Genomic DNA, 18,266 nt, shown 5'->3' with positions numbered 1-18,266 from the left:
AACCAATTATCGTCAATTCAGAGGTTGATATTGTAAAGGACCGTTGAGAGCTGCAAATTATATACAGTATTGTTTTCAACTTTCAAACAGATCTTAGAATCATCAGTGTAACTGTGGTGAATGGCATGCAGATCCACGTGCAAATCATTCAGGGATAGGCGGCAATGCAGAATCCTGGGACGCACGCACTCAAGCGTAGAAAGATGGTTTTTCAATCTATGTAGACGGATTTTGACATAACGGTCCGAAAGATGGGATTCAAACCAGCGCAGTGCCTTTGTCGACATAGTGACTACTGCACTCCATATGTGTGGAATGGTGCAGTTATCCAGGTTCTCAGAAGCAACTGTTATGTCCAGCCTATCGACGACAAGAGTATTTTGTTGGGTATCCATGAACCACAGTAGTTCATGTCTTCCATCTGAAACGTTGTCTGTGTACAACAGGTGGGGTAAAAACACTAATTATTTATCTCCCATTTTACGAATCCATTCAACAATTTCCACTAATTGATTAGAAACTAGTTTTTGAATGAATTGTACACAATGACAATCATTTCAGTCAGTCAAACTGCAGACCAAACACAACGGGGATCAACAGAGTGAAATAAACCTTTAAGTGGCATGTCTTGGCCTTTCAGGATCTGTTGTTTTGCTTTTTTGCATTCCTTATTCTGAGTAATTTGCGTCTGCTAAGGGAAAATGGACATCTGCACGATTTTATGTTTTAATAAGATTTCAGAGAGCTCAAGTGTGAATCAAAGGTAGGTCTGAGAATCAGCCTCATTTTCATAAAATGCACTGCACCATAAAACGTGGTTTAGTTCTTCTATCTAGGTGGGCCTGCTGTCCCATGGGCTGCTTTACTGAATCTATTATATCTCGGGAGGATAGCTCAGTGGCAACGCGCTCGCCTTGGAAGCAAGACGACATTTGATCCCCGGCTAGGCGCTTAGCATCTTCTGGGTATTAAGTGCGTTATAAATAACCTATCATAGCATATCATAGAGTGAGACAAACATACACATATGTTCAGCTGTGTGGGCAATGGACATAACAGAACTGTTAAGCAGCATGGCCAACTTTCAGGGAAAGTCACACACAGCCAGAAATGTGCACATTGTGTGCTGGAAAAGCATCCATGTACTTTCTGTGAAATACCTACTGGCATTCAGAATGCAGATCGATAATATACAGCGGACATTGACACCCTCGCAGCTAATACCAGCAAAGCTATAACAGAAAGGAGGTATAATATCAATGTAAATTACTAATAAACCCAAAACCATGAAAAGCCGATTAAGTGCAGCCCAACGGTAAAAATACATTAGCATGTGGTTATTTTTGTTATACAATACTTGTCATCAAGAATCATAATGTTGGCTGACATGCAAGGCTCTTTCACCTGTTGACGTGACCTGTTGCCCCGTTGATTTATTTGGTTGTTTCCCATCATCGATATGTCTATAGAGGATTCACTGTGCCTCTTCATTCGGGTCCGCTAGACGGAAACAGCACTGCCCATGTGCAAGGTTCTGGTCTAGCCGAGCACATGGTGATATAGGGGAGGGGGTGCTCATGTTTAAGCCTCTATGGGCTTCAGATCTATGGCGTTGGATTATGGAGTGGTTGGTACAGGGCCCTCTGAGTGAGGGGCAGTCTGTGAGCACTGGTTTGGAATATTACCTCTGCCAACACTTTTTTCAATTGATCTTCTGCTTTTTAGTTTATTATTTTCCTTTTGCTTTTGTTTTGTTTTCCTGTTGACAAATAAAACAAAAAACATATTGTAGGCAATATGGCCTCGGATCTTAGGTGCACTTGGAGCAGGACCCCTTTTCTGTGCCCTCTCCACAACCTATTGCAGAGCCTCACCTGGCACTTGTTGCATGAGGAAATACGCGTCATCCCTCATCTATGCTTGGACTGCAAAATACCCTTGCGGTCTGGCGGGGCCAACGCTGATGTCCCCTGTGAATCAACGCCGAAATGGAACAGGTTTGAAGCCCCTTGCTATTCAATGCTGCTTTTTACTAGCCAGTATATGGTTACACTGTACACATGTATCTATGCTGTGACATGTGTGCTGTTTTCATTCTGCATTTCATTGAGTTTAATTCTGTTGCTTTTGTAACATAAGATAATATGCGGTTAAAGTTGAATCTACAAACACAAAAATATCTGTCTTTCTTCTTCCCATTTCAATGTTGTGTTTGGGTTGGTATGGGGCATGGATGCCCCATTGATATGGACTTGTTAACCTCCTGCAGAGTGCTTGCTACCACATTTGCTTTCTTGCAAGATGTTCATACCACTTCACATGGCTGGTTTCCTTCTGCCTTGGATGGAAACTGTCAAGAGGGCCTAATTAGGGTGCTGTGTCTTGATCTTGTTGGCTCTAATTAATATGGCACTTGGTGAAACCGTTAAACTGGCTTGTTTACCTTCTCCACCTCTGGTTTTACCTCATTTGAAGTACTCCTTTTGAAGATGGCCTAACAGTTATTCATTGCTCACTGCAGCTCATGTGCTACTCCACATGTCCTACATACCATCCCAGCAATGGCTAAATGAATGAGCACAGAGATAAGCATCGAGCTGAGAGAGCTATTTTGCACTGGTTATTCCTTTACAGAAATCCAGCAATGACTCGGCACTCTCTGGATTTTCGTCACAAGGTCTGCCCTTCTGGTACCACACCAGTGGCAAATCACACCCACAGAAGAGGACAATTAAGCATAATATGACATGTAAGTGCAGTACAGTAATGCATACGGTGTTAGGTGGGTGGTGCTGGTGGTGGTTGTACGCACACATTGTGTGAAGTTTTGGCCCTTTTTCTGGAATTCTGGACTTTTAAATGTAAATAAAGGGCTTTACAGAAGTACCGGTTGTGAAGTACTGAATTCTATTGGAGGTAGGCATTCCCATGCATGGCAAAAACAGAAAAGAAACCTGAATAGTAAATTTTACCAAATTTCGGGTGAACGAAAATGTCATACGAACAAACATTTCGACCAAGTCCCCCATTCGGTGGCATTACAGTAAACAAGGGCTGTAGGGGTGTCCCCAGGGCTCTAGTTAAAAAGAAAAAAGCAAAGAAAAGACAACCCTGCAGCACCGGTTCCCATCCATGCAAGTGAAGGGAACCAGTGTCACAACGGGAGGCAGGACACAGCGGCACACAAGGAGGTCTTCCGCCCACATGTAAGTAAGGAGTTGGGGGCAGGGGATAGTCTCAAATGTCAAGAGAAGAGAAAACCAAAAGTTATTTTCAGTGCAATAACTTTCGTTTTTTTCTCCTTTGGACATTTCGGATTCGTTCATTCCTCGGTAATCCATATTTTAGAGCAGGGGTCCCCAACCTTTTGTTAGCAATGAGCAACATTTGAGTGTCAGATGAAATGGTGAGCAACTTCAGCACTTTGATGTAATTTATCGACATTCAGTCAGTGGTAAAATGATTGGAACACATCATAACTGTACTAAGCTCAATAATGCTAATAGCACTGTTAATTATTAGTAATTAACAGTAATCTCATCCAGGTTTAAGCCTAGTCCATGCAATTGATAATGACCTTAAACATCATTTGACATTAAATTGGTAAATTAAGTGGCAACAGTGCATTTCTGGGCACTAGTCCAGGAAAATTATTCAAAAACATTGCAGGATGTAACAAAATATTTGAGTGCTTGGAGTTCTCTCCCAGGAAATGTTCAAGCGATTTAATGGCAAATGTTTTTTAAGCACGTTTTAACAGTAGCATTTACTCCAGAATATAAAGGCTTATTTTGGTGCTGCCCCATCTATCCCTCCAAAGGGATTGTCAGGATCTTTAGGGGCAAATTGTGTATTTTTAGGAGAACAGGATGAGTAACATTGGACATAATATGGTAGAATTTAAAGAACATTTCAACCAGGCTTTGTGTGAGGGTAGAGTTATCCACCTAAGAAATCTAGCAGAAAATAGTGCTTTTTAAAGCACTCAAGGTCTGTTACATTTAAGACAAGTTATTAGGAATATAAAAACTATTTATGATGGATTTGGGTACTCTTTGCCCAAGCAATCCCCTGGGAAATATAGTTGCAAGTGGTGCATTCTTAAGCATGCTAGTGGGCAAGTAAGATTGTTCACAAATTGGAACTTTTGAAGACCACTTTACAGAAGGGGTGGGATTCTTCCTTCATATTGTACACACATGTCTGTGGTTGTATATCTCACTTGTTAAGTGCACTCTTGACATGGGGTCAGCTTGCATTTCGCATGTTCATACCTGTGGCAGGGTGGACTTAGCCATTCATCGCTCGAGGTTGATGAATACAGTACATTACATTGGGTAATATCCGTTCTTAAAGAATTTAGAAGCAGGAAGAATCTAGCAAGAAACACTATACTAAAGTAAAAATCATTTCTATGTCACTAAGAAATTATTTTCAGTAACGTAAGTGAATTGCAATAGGTAGCTACACCAATTAATTGTGCACAATTTGTAGTTCATTCCCCTTAGCAACCCATTAGTCAAATGCCAAATAAGCAAAGCATCATTCAATGTGAATTTTCCCATCAGGCACTGCAATACAAGTAGTATGTAACATTTGTGCCAATTTTGATGCATAGGGCCAGCAAACACAAACTTCACATGTAAAGAAACTGGCATAAGCAAATTGTTTAAGAAGGAAAGTTCGAGCATGCATGCCACTTATTTGCCCAATATTTGGGCACCAGCTGTATAAAGGCACAGAAGTTGGCAATTGTCACCAGAACAAACACAGGCATTTGGTTTGATTATTTTTCCCAATAATGCACTTACATACTGGAAAGAAGAATCAGAAGATGAGAATGTCTTCACAAGGATTATGCAATTATTGTGGAACATTTTGGACCAAAAAATTGCATTTTGGCAACAAATGCAAATCATACATGTACAGAAGAAGCTTATTGGAACTTCCTTGACAGTTGGGCATTGAAGTCACTTATTTTCTTACTTATATTCGTACTATTCGACGACGAACCCCTTTGCTGTCTACCTGAGTGCAGCAGGAGAAGGCTCTGTTGGCAGCAACATTATCTTTTTAGACTGTATTCTTGATCCAGCCAGTGATGCACCTCATAGTGTACCAGAACTCCAAGTGGCATAGAACTTCTAGAGTGCTAAAATAGAAATTGTCTGAATAAGGTTCGGTTCAGTGGGGAGGCATTTTGACTTCTGATTACAGAGCAGTACAATGGGTATTCACATGGATGGCCAGGCCAGCTTAGTTTCTGTGCTTCAGGTTCTCTTCAATCACTGGGGACTGTCATCTGAAGCCCCTAGGGATTAATTTCTGTAGCCACCCCCCATGCTCCCTGCACCCACCTGGCCTGCCCCACCACTCAGACCACTCTACTGATGCATCCACAGCTAAAGCTTCAACAACTAACAGTATGTCATGCCTGTCAAATAGAGTACGCTGATTGGCTAGCCTTCCTGTACAGTTCTGGCTCAGGGTACACTGCCATTGTTGTCTCATCCCTGAATGTCCATCTTCTTAGCCTCCACACAATGACCCAGAACAACTGGCGAGCAACATTTTGGGGTCCGGAGAGCAACATGTTGCTCGCGAGCTACACGTTGGGGATCACTGTTTTAGAGGATAGGCTCACAATTCTTTAGACTAACATGTTGCTATTTTACATAGGTTTGTAATCAATGTTGATGTAGTGCTACAGTAACATTCCCTCTTGCTTTTTCTTCATTTTGCACATCTCCACAGGATACTAGATTATCTGCTGCAACAAGATAAGAAGAATATTGTGCGGTATCAAGGCAATGTTTTTGTTAGATCCTGGGAATCAAATCAGCACTCCTGTAAGATATCACTCTCACCAATCTCTATGATTCAAATGGGGATTGCAAAGTCAGTTATATTTGTGTGGTACCCAGGAGAGTGTTGAGTTTTTTGTATTATAACCATGCCTTAATTTGTTTTGATTAATTGATTTTGTATCTACACTAAATTACCAAAAATGTATCAGTTCAGATTGCACTGCCCCTTGGGAGTGGGACCAAGCCTGATTTGCATACAGTCCTTTTCTTTTTGTAAAGGATTGGCAGGTGACAACCGGTGGTCTGTAGGATTGCCCAGAGCAATGCCAGAGGTTAATATTAATTCTAAACATTCCAGCCATCACCTCTTTTGTTTATCTCTTACAGTGGGGGCACCACCAACAAAAAGAGATTTGGAACATAAATGGGTTGAACAACATCAGCAGACTAGTGATAGTGTCAGGGCTGAGAGCCAACCCAAAAAGAGCCAATGTGAGAGAACATTTTTAAGTGTTCTTCAGAAGGACAGAAAGTAACTGTCACTTCGAATCCCCCAGTGCAAGGAATGCCAGATTGATGATGCCAACACACAGACAGAGCAGCAAAAGGATTGATTGCATCTAAAATCGGACAAGCTTATTGGCAGATCATAACATACAAGATGGCTTGTAACAATAATCATCTCTTTTAAATAGAGTTGGGCATACCCATGAAAAATGTGGGACATTATGTTCATGTCTTTGTAAATTCACTCTTGCCTGTACCAGGAGCCAGCGCAATCTGCTATGAATGGAAATAATATTACCCTCCGCCCCCTGGGTGTGTTGGTCACAATATGATCTGCAGAATTAAGGATAACTTGTAGCCGCTGGATACTCTTCGTGTTTACTCTTGGGAGGGGAACATTGCAATAATCTAATTTTGTTCAGATGATTGAGCAGGCAGTTGTTGCACAATTCTCTTCCGAAAAGAGATGACAAATTTGTGATAATAACATCAAATATTAGGATTAAGAGCTCAAAGTGGAGTTTATCTGTACAATCCTGGAAATGGTGATGTTTAACAAAACACCAGGCGATTTTACCTTATCTGTAATTTTAAGAGATTCAGACAAGATTGGGATTTGTATGTTAGGTTTTACGTTGTTTGGATGTAGAAGTAGAAATTCTGTTTTGCATCGATTTAGATCATTTTCTTTCGTCCAGTTTTCAATGAGAATAAATGTGTTTCAAATATGTTCTAAATCTTCATCTTGAATACTGGCATGTCTGAACAAGATCTGGGTGTCGTCTGCAGTTTTGAAAAATAGCTCCTGTTTTAATCAGTGGGTCATGTACAAATCTAACATATAAATGAAATAGAATGTGAGAAAGACATGAGCCTTGTGGTGCACCAGAGTTCAAGTAGACATTCATATGTCTCTATTTTTACAGAAGTAATCCGGTTGCGTAAAAAGGAATTGAATCAATTAAAAGAAGTTGGGTTGGGTTTCAGTTTCAAGATGATTCTATATCATCAAATGTCATAACCTATTGGATCAAACTCTGTTTACAGATTAAGCAGCATAAGCCTGAAAATTCAATCAGTGTTTAATAACTTCGGAAGATCCCAGGATGTTATTTTCTTCTATACATTGTCTTACTTGGGATGATGCACCTTTGTCTAGAATCTTTACTAAAAACAAAAAGTTGGCTATTGGTCTAAAGTTTGAGCAACGTGCTGGTTGTTGACAAGTTTTCTTTAACTGTGGAGTGACCCATGTATTCTTCAAGGTTCTGTGAACAGACCCATCATTGAATGGCATTTTAACAATGTTCACTAGTAGGGGAGACAGGATCTCCATATGAGTTTTAATCATTACAGATGGACCAGGATCACCAAGGCCTACTATGGAGGGTATGGATTTCACCAGTCCGGTGATCTCACTGGAGGTGTCACAGAGTGGAACATGAAACAAGGGGGGAACAACCCGTTCTTTTTGCTGAGGTTTTTTATTGACAGATGCAAGAGGTACAGTCTTTAAGTCAATAGATTTGCAAATTGCAGTACTTTTATTGGCAAAGAACTGCTGCAATTCATGCATCGAGATTTGTAAGGCTGGTTTAAGGCATATTTGGAGAGCAAAGTTTTCAAAAGACTTTAAAAAACATGCTTTATGAATTTGCTGCACATGCGATATGGGAGTTATATATGTAGGCTTGTTTTCTAGTACTAGTGTTAAGGAATGTTTTGTGATGATGTTTGAGCTCCTTTGTTTGAAGATATGTGGGATTCTTATTCCAGTTCCTTTCTGTTGCACAAACTTTAGTTCTCACGGATGAGACTTCGGTGTAGCAAGTGATATTAATTATTGTGTTGTGAGCTTTTTTTTTTCTCGTAATTACAAGGTGACTACATCTAAAGTTGTATTAAGGGAGTTTTGCACAGACAAGATTTGGCAGCTCAGTATTAAGTTTGAGAGTATTAATTCTTGTTGGTAGTTCTGTTACAACTTTCAATGATAATATGTCACTCAATCAACAATAGTTGCGGTTGAGTTTAAAAGGTGGGGTTTTTGGAGGAAACGTAGTGGTTACAACACTATATGCGATACAAAATTGTTCAAACCAGTCTATTCATTCAGCATACAAGTCACTAATGGTGGGATTTATTCAGAAGATTTAATCCAGGTTATGTGCTTTGATATGAATAGTGGGCGTGATTGATTGTACAAAACCATGATGGCTAAAAAAGTTGACCAGGTAAGTCAAGAGAAGGGAGGAAGAAAGTAGCATGCACATTGTTTTGTGTCTGTTACAGACTTAAAAATGTGTTACATGGCCGCTTACCTGCTTGCCGTCCTTGGCAGCAACAACAAACCTTCAGCCAAGGACATCAAAGCGATACTTGAAAGTGTTGGAATTGAGGCAGAATCTGAATGACTCAACAAGGTCATCAGTGAACTGAACGATAAAGATATTGATGAAGTTCTCAATGCAGGACTTTCCAAGCTAGCCTATGTTCAGGAAGGTGGTGCTGTTGCTGCATCTACAGCTATAACAGCTGCTGCAGGTGGAGCTCCACCCGCAGTCGAGAAAAAAGAAGAAGAAAAGAATGAAGAATCAGAGGAGTCTGATGAAGATATGGGATTTGGTGTCTTTGATTAAACACATATCTTTGATTGAATCCATTTCAATTAAACATTGCAAATGTAAAAAAAAAAAAGAGAAAAGTTGACCAAAGGTCATTATGAATTGACTTATCCTCAAAACCTTGTTTAATTTTCCGAAAATATATTTAATAGTTTTTATGTAGGTAGTATTAATTCTAGCAATACTTCAGTGAAGCTCTCGTTTTTTGTGGGAGGGCGACTTAAAACAAACAGGAATATGAGGCAGTGTGTGTTTGCGGTTTTGAATGTAACAACCAGAATAATTGGCTCACGTGAATGCTAGAAAGATCATGGCAAATTTACGTAGCGTGGCATCCCTGCCTCCGTTAGCCATAATTCTGTCAACTTTGATGAATGAATATCCATCGGGGATTGCTTTGGATTGTACGGGCCGCAAGTTTGCATTTAACCATGTTTTGAGGCATCCAGTAGGTCAAGGTTAATTGTAGCTATAAGGTCGTCCAATTTTAAGGTGTGGCTGAATATTGATAGTATATTAAGCAGAGCACAGTGATAGGACTCCAAGAATGAAAAATATGGCGTGGTTGCATAAGGGTAGTGAAACGTTAAACCTGGCATAAACATTGGGTTCAGATAGTGTCTGATAACATGCTTGGTGGGTAGGTTGTTGCATATACAATAACTAGGAACTTTGAGGCTAAAACAAAACAATAATCATTTGTGCCACAAAAATAGCCTGGGAGCGCAAATAGGTATGCAGCAAAATCTATATTCTTTCCTTGATTAGTTAAAAAAAATGTATCCTATTTGGAGACTATTTTGAGGAATTGTCGCACATTTTGAGATAGTTTTATTTTTGAGGGTGTGTGAATTAATGGTCACACAAAAAGTCTCAACATTGGCTAGAATTAAGCCTTTTACTGGAAGACTCTTCTTCTCTGCTGGTCTCATCTTTGATGTTTTTGTCCTGTGTGGGCAGTGATATTTGCGGACTGTGGTCCTTTATAAACATATAAATAAAAGTAAATAAATCATTTCTTTTACAAGAAAAACGAAGTGAAATACATCTTTGTTGTCTAGGCATATGTTATTCAAACCATACATTCGCGGAAGATGAAAAAGAGTTTCCGTGGGCTCAAATATAGACACCAAAAACTCAATGTTCAACCATTTTTTTGGAAGTACAAATATTTGTCAGTTGTCGATGGGTATCTTGAGGATTTTTGGCCAATTTTGAGAATTGAATCGGTGACCACGAAAATGTCTTCAATGTGTCCCCTAGTTCCTCAAAGTAGCATCTAACCACTCCCATCATGTTTTTACAAAGATACAAAGAAATCGATTTAACATGCAATGTGCAGTGTTTTGGAATAAGGTCAGGGTACACGAGAGGAAGTAACGTGAGAAAGCATAAGGGCACACTGGGAGTGGGGGTATTGTATGCCAAGCCTCCTCTCTGTTCACATCTTCACCCCCTCCCCCAAACCTCCTCTCCTTCCTTCTCACACTGAGGCACCACTGGGCAGTGTTTTTCAGTTCAAACCTAGGAGGCACGTTTGCTCCCCGCAGTGTTTTTCTGGGGTTTATCAGATTTAACTGAAAACAGGAAAGCCTAATTACAGCATATCTGATATCACATGGAAAAGGGAACATTCCTTTTAATGATGGTAAGTGCATTAGTTACGACTGCTCACTCGATATAAAACACTATGCTTTCTCTACCAAGAGAAACAACTCACCTTACAGAGCAGTGATGTGCCAACTATCTAAAAAGGATAGAAGATGGTTGTCACTATCGATTACGAATAATGTTTTTTAAGTCAACATTGATTTCATGGATCATATTTTTCTAAACATTTGTCTGATTACTTTTAAAAAGAGAGGATCCACAAATAGTCTATTTCAGCTTGACACAGTGCTGAAGTGAACAAATCAGTTTTTTTTAATGAAACGAGCGGAAGGTTAGTATTATTCAGGGATGCTGTGCCAGTGTTGCTTGATGACACACAGAAAAAACATGTTTGGGTGTGCAACAACAACACATCTGCCAGTCAGACTGAGGATGGTAATCTTGTCTTTTGAAGGAACAGCCTCTGTGTGTAGGAGAGGTCAACTTGAGATAATTGCTGACTCTGCAGTTAAGAACCTGCGGATGGGACCTCACAGCATTTGTCCAGATACATAGAGGAGAAACTTGGGCCCATCAAAGTCACCCAACTGCAAGAAAGGAAACTGTTCTCTGTGCAACTCTAAGGAGTTTATTCTGAATTCTTGCAGGTGGCTTGCTGCCTCAGGAACCAGGAATTTTCCACCTGCCCCCATCCTTGGATTGAACACCAGCTCTGTGCATCGTGTTGCAGGGATCATGTCTCCCCTTCCATGTATCTGAGGCCTGTCTTTCCACCCTCATTCACTTCAGTCACCCTGTAGGTTCCCTATGTGTCTTCATAGCTTCTTATAGTTAGTGGCAATCAAGTGTATGCAAGCTTGGTCCACATATATTCTGCATCTTGCAGTTTCGCTTTGGTGAAAGAAGGGAAAGGTTCTTAACATTATGTAAACGTATCCGTCCTTTACCGACATGCGTTATAAGCATGTTTTTCATGTCTGCAAGCGATAAACGAGTGCGTGTTTGTGTAGCTTCATGAATGGATGCATATTTGCTTCATGGCTAACGCGGCTATGTCGTCATGTACCTAATGATGTAATTGATACCTGGCTTTATTGTCAGTCAACCTGGTCCATTGTTAAGACCTCTGTCTCCTGCAAACCATCAACTGGATATGGATTAAATGGCTGTCTGAGAGAATATCTCTTGTCATATCTGTGATACATCGGTGACTGGCCGAAAAGAGCGAGTTAGACCTTTCATTCTTCCTTCACTCAGTTGACAGCCGCGTATGGGTCATAAGGGACATTCCTGGAACACACTCTTCACTGTGGGGACCAACTTTTAATATTTTATGGTACATACGTGGAAATGTCTTTACTTGACATGTCCTTTACGTTTTTTGGAAAAGCTCTGCTGGGGAATTCGGAACAGGGGTTCACAAACAACTATGTTTTGACAGAAATCCAGCATGGTTTTAGGCCTGTTGGGGGCATGGCAGAACAGGTGTTAAATCTCTACCTGTTAGTGGCAAAATCAGTGTTTGTAAGCAGGAAACCAGTCTTCTTGGCTTCTATGGACCTGAGCACTGCATTTGACAAGGTTAATCATGTTAAATTGTGGATGGTGCTCATGTCCATGGATTGTCCTGCAGGGTTCATTGACATTTTCATTCTTATACACACCATTAGCCTACGTGGATGACACTGCCTTGATCGCTTGGACACCAAATGCACTCCAGAAGTTGATCATGTGGTATACAGATTTTATGAATGCCCTGGAACTGAAGATTAATACCACTAAATCAGCTGTTATGGCCTGTGGGCCCAGGAAGAAATACATTAAAATGCACCCTATGTTGAGTGATTGTGTTGTTATATCCAGGGTGTTTGAGCTTGATTATCTTGGCATCCGGTTTTCCCCAGCAGTTTCTGGCAAGGCTCATTTCAGTAGACAGAAAATTAGAATGGGCCAATCTCTGGGTGGTGTGTCCCATTTCATGGTTGTGTGCCAGGGACATCCTTTGCAATTGATACTGAAGGTCTATGAAGAAAAAACGAAGGCAACTACTAATTATGGTGCTTCATAATGGGGCTTTGAGAAGGTCCACGAGTTAAAAACTATGGAGAATAAATTCATGAAAAGGCTTTTGGGCCTTCCTATCTCAGCGGCCTCTGATGCGGTACACAGAGATTTGGGGCTCAGTCTTTTGGAGGATACCTTGTCTTTGGCTGCATTATTATTTTGAATACGAATAAGGTCAAGCGATAAGGTGGCCTTGACCCAGTAAATCCTTAAGGGCACTCTAGCGGGTACATGCTGGCAAAAAATTATTACTTAATTGTTTTAAATCTTGCTTGCACCAAATGAATGCCTCAAGATTGCTATCTCCAGGTATCTTCCCGAGTGCTGAATCTAAGAACATCCATAATAAGAATTGTGTTGCCTTCTTTAAAGAACACAACGATGGGGAATTTTAAATCACTGCCAATAGAAATGATGCCGCTATCAGCCACTCAGATTCAATGCAGCAATATATTATTTTTGGACTTTAGCAATCAAACCGGTGGGCATTCATCAGGGTACGCTTTAATTCTCTCATGCTAAAAGCGTATACTCTTAACTAGCTGGGCTTCTTATAGGAATCAAGCTGCCCATTGTGTGTATTTCCACAGGAGAATATTTCACATTGTATTTCCCTTTAATCAGTTTATTCTTACATCAGACAACAAACAATTGTACCTTTTTAAGACAGTCGAATTTTGCACAGTGCCGCCCAGCACTTTTTTAAAAATCTTTTGCAGGCTGATTCACTATATGTGGCTTGGGTGTTGTTGTTAAGAAGGCTATGAGAATAAGGATATTTTATATAGATGTACACCGTTGAGGGAATGTAGGCTTGGATGTCAAAATGTTGGGCTAATTGAGTTTTATTCTTTGGTGTTTTTTTTATTGTTTTTATGTTTCATACTGTATTGTATTTTACATTGATTATGTAAGGAATTGTAATTTTTTGTAACGTTTAATGAATTATTTTATGATCCGAATAAACAAAACAAAAAAGGATTTAAGGGCGCCCACTCAGGAAACAAATCTGTAGTATATGATTAATCAACTTTCAATTTTGCTTTGAAGTTTTGTAGACATTTTATTATTTATTTTATTTTTATTGTTTGATTTAATTGATTTACAATTTTTACAAACCAATTTCAACAGATTAAATTACATTTTTTCCTTCCATAATTTACAGTCTTAACATTTATTCCTCATGCAGGAGTAGTTCAAGTCTAGACTACTTCTCAAGTGCAAATGCAATCAGTTTGAATTTCAAGACACACCTGAGTCTTCCTCAATTACTTATAGTCAATCCTTTTATGAGGGAAAATGTTGCATATGAAAGCGACTGCGGAAATGATCCAAGCTGTCCTTTCTACGCTAATCAATGATTCCCAACAAGTCAATTGTTCTAAACTGTCCCGTTTGTAATTTCAAGTATTTTTCTCTCTCCTAAATCAGCACAGGATAGCAAACCAATAGATGTTTAATGGTTTCCACTTGATCCTTGGATGAACAGAATCTGCAAGTGTTACTTTCTGATTTCCCATGTATTGTGTTGATCTCGTTGGTATGGATCAAGTTCAGGCACATTCTCATTAAGCATTCTCTATATGTTCTATTCAGGAACTTTAACAGGTAGGCTCAAGGATGGTTTAGCTTTTTGTTGTTTGCTGGTAATTCCCTGGTAAGCTTACAAGCAGCTGCCATATTTTTAAGGTGCTTATCCAGTCCAGATCCCCAAGCTTCTTTTTGACTCTCATGGGGTTTGATCTCACATCCAATTAAGAGCAGCCAAGATCTTCCAGTTTTTTTCTCTTTTTGTTTGCCCATTCTGTTAATAATTTGGTAGATCTGGTCATAAACTCTATGTTTATGATCTTAAAGATAGTTTGACTTGTCGGGAGTGTGATTTTACAAAATAGTGCCAGAACGTTCCATTATACAAATGCGTAAAGCAAGGAGACAGATAATTCCCTTTGGATGGACGAGATAGCTGAAGAATTGGGCGTATTGAGGATTTTCCTGCAGAATATACCCTCCAGTTTTGGCCAAAGGCTGGGGGGAGTGTCTGGCTTTGCCTCTGTACCATAGGTCAAAGCAGGAACTGCCTTACCTTTGTAGAAGTTTATTGCCGCAACCATGGAGAAGCAACCATATCTCTTATCCATTAACTTGGCTGGAGTAGCCAATGTTTTCACCTTTCTTAGTAAGGCTTCTTGTAAGGGATTCTCAACCAAGCTGTTGTCAAATGTGATTTACAAGTACAGAAGTATGTGAACCTTTCGACCTGATCTATCCTGTTAGGCTCCAAAAACCATTTAAATGGCTTTCACAAAGTTTTTCCTTTTTGAATACACATTATTTTTGTCGCATCCTGGTATAGCTCCAGGGAGTTTGGTTTGACATATCTCTGCAGGCTGTCCAGTTGGCTTTGTAGGCCAATTTCTTTTTGGTCGATCAGTATGAGATTGTCTGCATGAAACAGTCTTGCCACCTTCGTGTCGCCGATGTTCAGAGGGAAATATCTCAAGTGTGGTTCAAATGCTTGAATATCTGAGACGTAAAAGTTATAGATTGCAGGTGCCAAGGGACATCCTTGTTTTACTCCTCATGATGGTGACATTGCAGTTGATACTAAGCCTGCTCTATTTAAACACACTCTTATTGTAGTTTCTGAATATAACACAATCAAAGGCCCCATCAAGTCACCTGGACAGTTTCTCTCAGCCATTTTTTTTCCAAAGGAGGTCTCAGTTGACCCGGTCAAAGGCCTGGACTAGGTCAACAAATGCAATATAGATCTTTAGTTTGCCTTGTTGGGTCTTTCTATTTAGAATACTTAGGAGCATGATGTTGGCTATTGTACTGATGTTTTTAACAAATCCCGTTTGTAGTGCGTCAAACCAGCTGAAGGCTTTTGTTCAGTATAGAGATGTTGTCAATAGGAGGGATCCATAGAATTTCCCTATCACATCTATTAGCGTGATAGGACGATAGTTTTTAGGATCGTCTTTTTTTCCTTTTTTTAAAGATACTATCGTAGCTGTCCTCCATGACTCTTGTATTAGACGTTGGTTTGACACCTTCTTGATTACTGTGTATATCAAATGGGCCCATTCTTCAGGATGATACTTCAGCATTATGTGAGTTAATCCATCAGGACCTGGAGCTATTGATGGTTTCAGTTTTTTGTATTTTATCAAAAATGGCTTCAACATCAAAAAGCAACAACCATTCTTTGCTCGTGTTTGATGCTATTGGTGGGTTTGTCAATGTTGGTCCACGAAAAAGAGTTATAAAGTGGTCCTTCCAAACTGTTTCACTGATGTAATTTTGTTGAGGGTCGAGGGAGTCGGCTGAAGATTGCTTTATTAAAGACCAGAAGTCCTTGAACTTTCTTCTGCTTAATACCCGCAGCATTTGCTCTGAAACTTGTTGGAGCATATTGTGTCTTCGAGCAACAATCCAGATTTTGTATGCTCGGCTTACCTTGATTGCTTGATTTGGCTGTGAGTCACTTTATGCACATTCGTTTTTTCCACTAAGATGTTATCATAGTTGTGACAACCTAATTTTTTCGTTTTGTCACTACCCAGTTTTGGGATGCTGAAACCATCCAGTTAGGGCTTGTAGTCTACTGACTTTTTCATTCTTCCTTCTCTTTCATGGGGAGTGGCTAGGGTGTATTCACTAGTTAAAACTCTGATGTCCTTACTCTTTAACCTGAGATGGTTCCCACTGTTGTTTACTTCAACTTCCTCCATCATAAATTGTTCAGATGGATTTTATTTGGTCGTCCATATCGTGATTAAAGATTATGGTTGCTATTAATTGTCCTCACAACCTCATATCCTTTGATGTAATGAAACAGGTCTCTTGATACATAGATGTGATCAAGGTCAACCGACTTATTCCCTCTTTCCCAAGTTGGTACAGAGGTATTTACATCAAAGTCCTTTGTTTTTACCTGTTGCAGATCTTGTGAATTCATCAGTGTCGACCATAACTTCCATCTGCTGGATGATTTGATTTTGAAACTCTTTTACTTTATGAGTGTGATGGACATATAGTATTCAGATCTCCACAAATCCACATGTGTGTCACGTTGCTGTTTGTAAGTGCGTCATTGATTTTGGTAGTGACTGTATCGATAAAGCTTGCGTTCATGGTCACCTGGGGGTTCCATTAGCAGTTTATTATAACCATATTTACCTTCTTTCCCCTTTTTAACATAGATGGCTCATTTGTCCAAATCACTAGAATTGCGAGGCATAGAAGGTCAGAAAAGAGAGTTTCCAAAAAATTCATACCAGATCCTGATTAAAGTGCTGTTAAAAGACCTGAGGATGGGCAACATTTTGGACCTTTCATAGACGGAGCAGCAATGAATTCATAGCCATCAAAGTATGGTTTACCCATCAACCAAGTTTCTTGGAGGCATATTATATCGTAGACTCCCAGATTTACATCACTTGGTGAAGTTAGATTGCTAAACCCCCTAGTGTTCCAAGAAGCCATTTTTATATCACGTAGTGCTGATATTTCTGCTTTTCCTCCTAGAGCTTGCGTCGTGAACAGCTATGCACGTTGTGGTTTCACTAGGGCTTCCTGGATCCATAACCAATCTTCTTCAGCCTCCATCTTGGCTTGAGGTGGTATCTGTTGATGGTTATTTGAGATTGTGGTTATTTTATTGTTTGGTTTAAATGTAACAGTTAGGCTTGCCCCTGGGCCCCTTGGTATCTGACCCACACCCAGTGGGTCTGCAAACTGTTTAGGTGTTTGTTGTTTGTTAATTGTCACTTCTTCTTTTAGCTTTGCCGCCGTTTTAGCTGGTTGATGTGCCTCATGTTCGTGTTCTGGGCTTCTGTCTTTTTTCCATTTTAGCCGACTGGATTCCGGCTGTCTTACGAGAGTCACATCAAATCCGAGGATGCTAAGGCTGTCCAATGCCTCTACCAACATATATGTAGATATATACTGTCGGTTCTATGTTTCACTCCAAATTCCACAAATCATTAAGAGGTCGATTCATGGAATTAATGTGCGCCGAAAATTCACACGCAGAGGTGCCAAAATGTGCGATTCGCAGTAAAAGTGCGAAAATCGCAGTGCAAGTGTGAAAATCGCAGGGAAACCAGCGCACATCGATTCATGGAAGTCCGTGCGCGGGAAAAACATTGGATGTGTGCGGAAAAAGTGCGCCGCGCACGCTGACGCACAGGTCATCCAACAGCGTGCTCCACGGCCACTGCGAAATCGCACATAGCGCGGCGCACATCACAAAAGTAGGCGGAACACGGGGCGTAACACTCGGAATGGGGAACAACGCGTGAAAATATGGGCATCACGGGGGAAGTACAGGTGGCAAGTGCGCGGAACGCCCACATGCTCGCCTACAACCCGTATTCATGGAATCGAATAGGGCAAACCAGCGCACGGTGAAAGACGCGCACAGGGCCAAACAAGTACGCCACAAGAAAGCAGGCGGTAGCGTCCCTGCGCCTGAAATAAATGTACGCCAAAATGTGTGCTAACAAAAAGCACCCATATACAGCCATGATGAATGGTCCATACAGTGGCCCTCTAGGGCAAATGAGGTGCAAAGGGGTACCGACAAACACGGACACCCGCTGTGTGAAAAATAGTGTGTGCGTGTGTTTCTGGGTGCGCGGGAAGT

At 40.4% G+C, this 18,266-nt stretch overlaps 1 pseudogene; it reads left to right on the top strand.

The window, feature by feature from the left end:
* The first annotated feature begins 8,614 nt into the window (after positions 1–8,614).
* LOC138521673 (large ribosomal subunit protein P2 pseudogene) lies at positions 8,615–8,992 on the top strand (annotated as a pseudogene).
* The last annotated feature ends 9,274 nt before the right edge of the window (positions 8,993–18,266 follow it).

Source organism: Ambystoma mexicanum, chromosome 1q (genome assembly GCF_040938575.1).
Source record: "Ambystoma mexicanum isolate Mex_15411 chromosome 1q, UKY_AmexF1_1, whole genome shotgun sequence".
In the NCBI taxonomy this organism is placed as follows: domain Eukaryota; kingdom Metazoa; phylum Chordata; class Amphibia; order Caudata; family Ambystomatidae; genus Ambystoma; species Ambystoma mexicanum.
The sequence above is the reverse complement of the archived record's forward strand: the minus strand, read 5'-3'. Positions and strand labels throughout refer to the sequence as shown.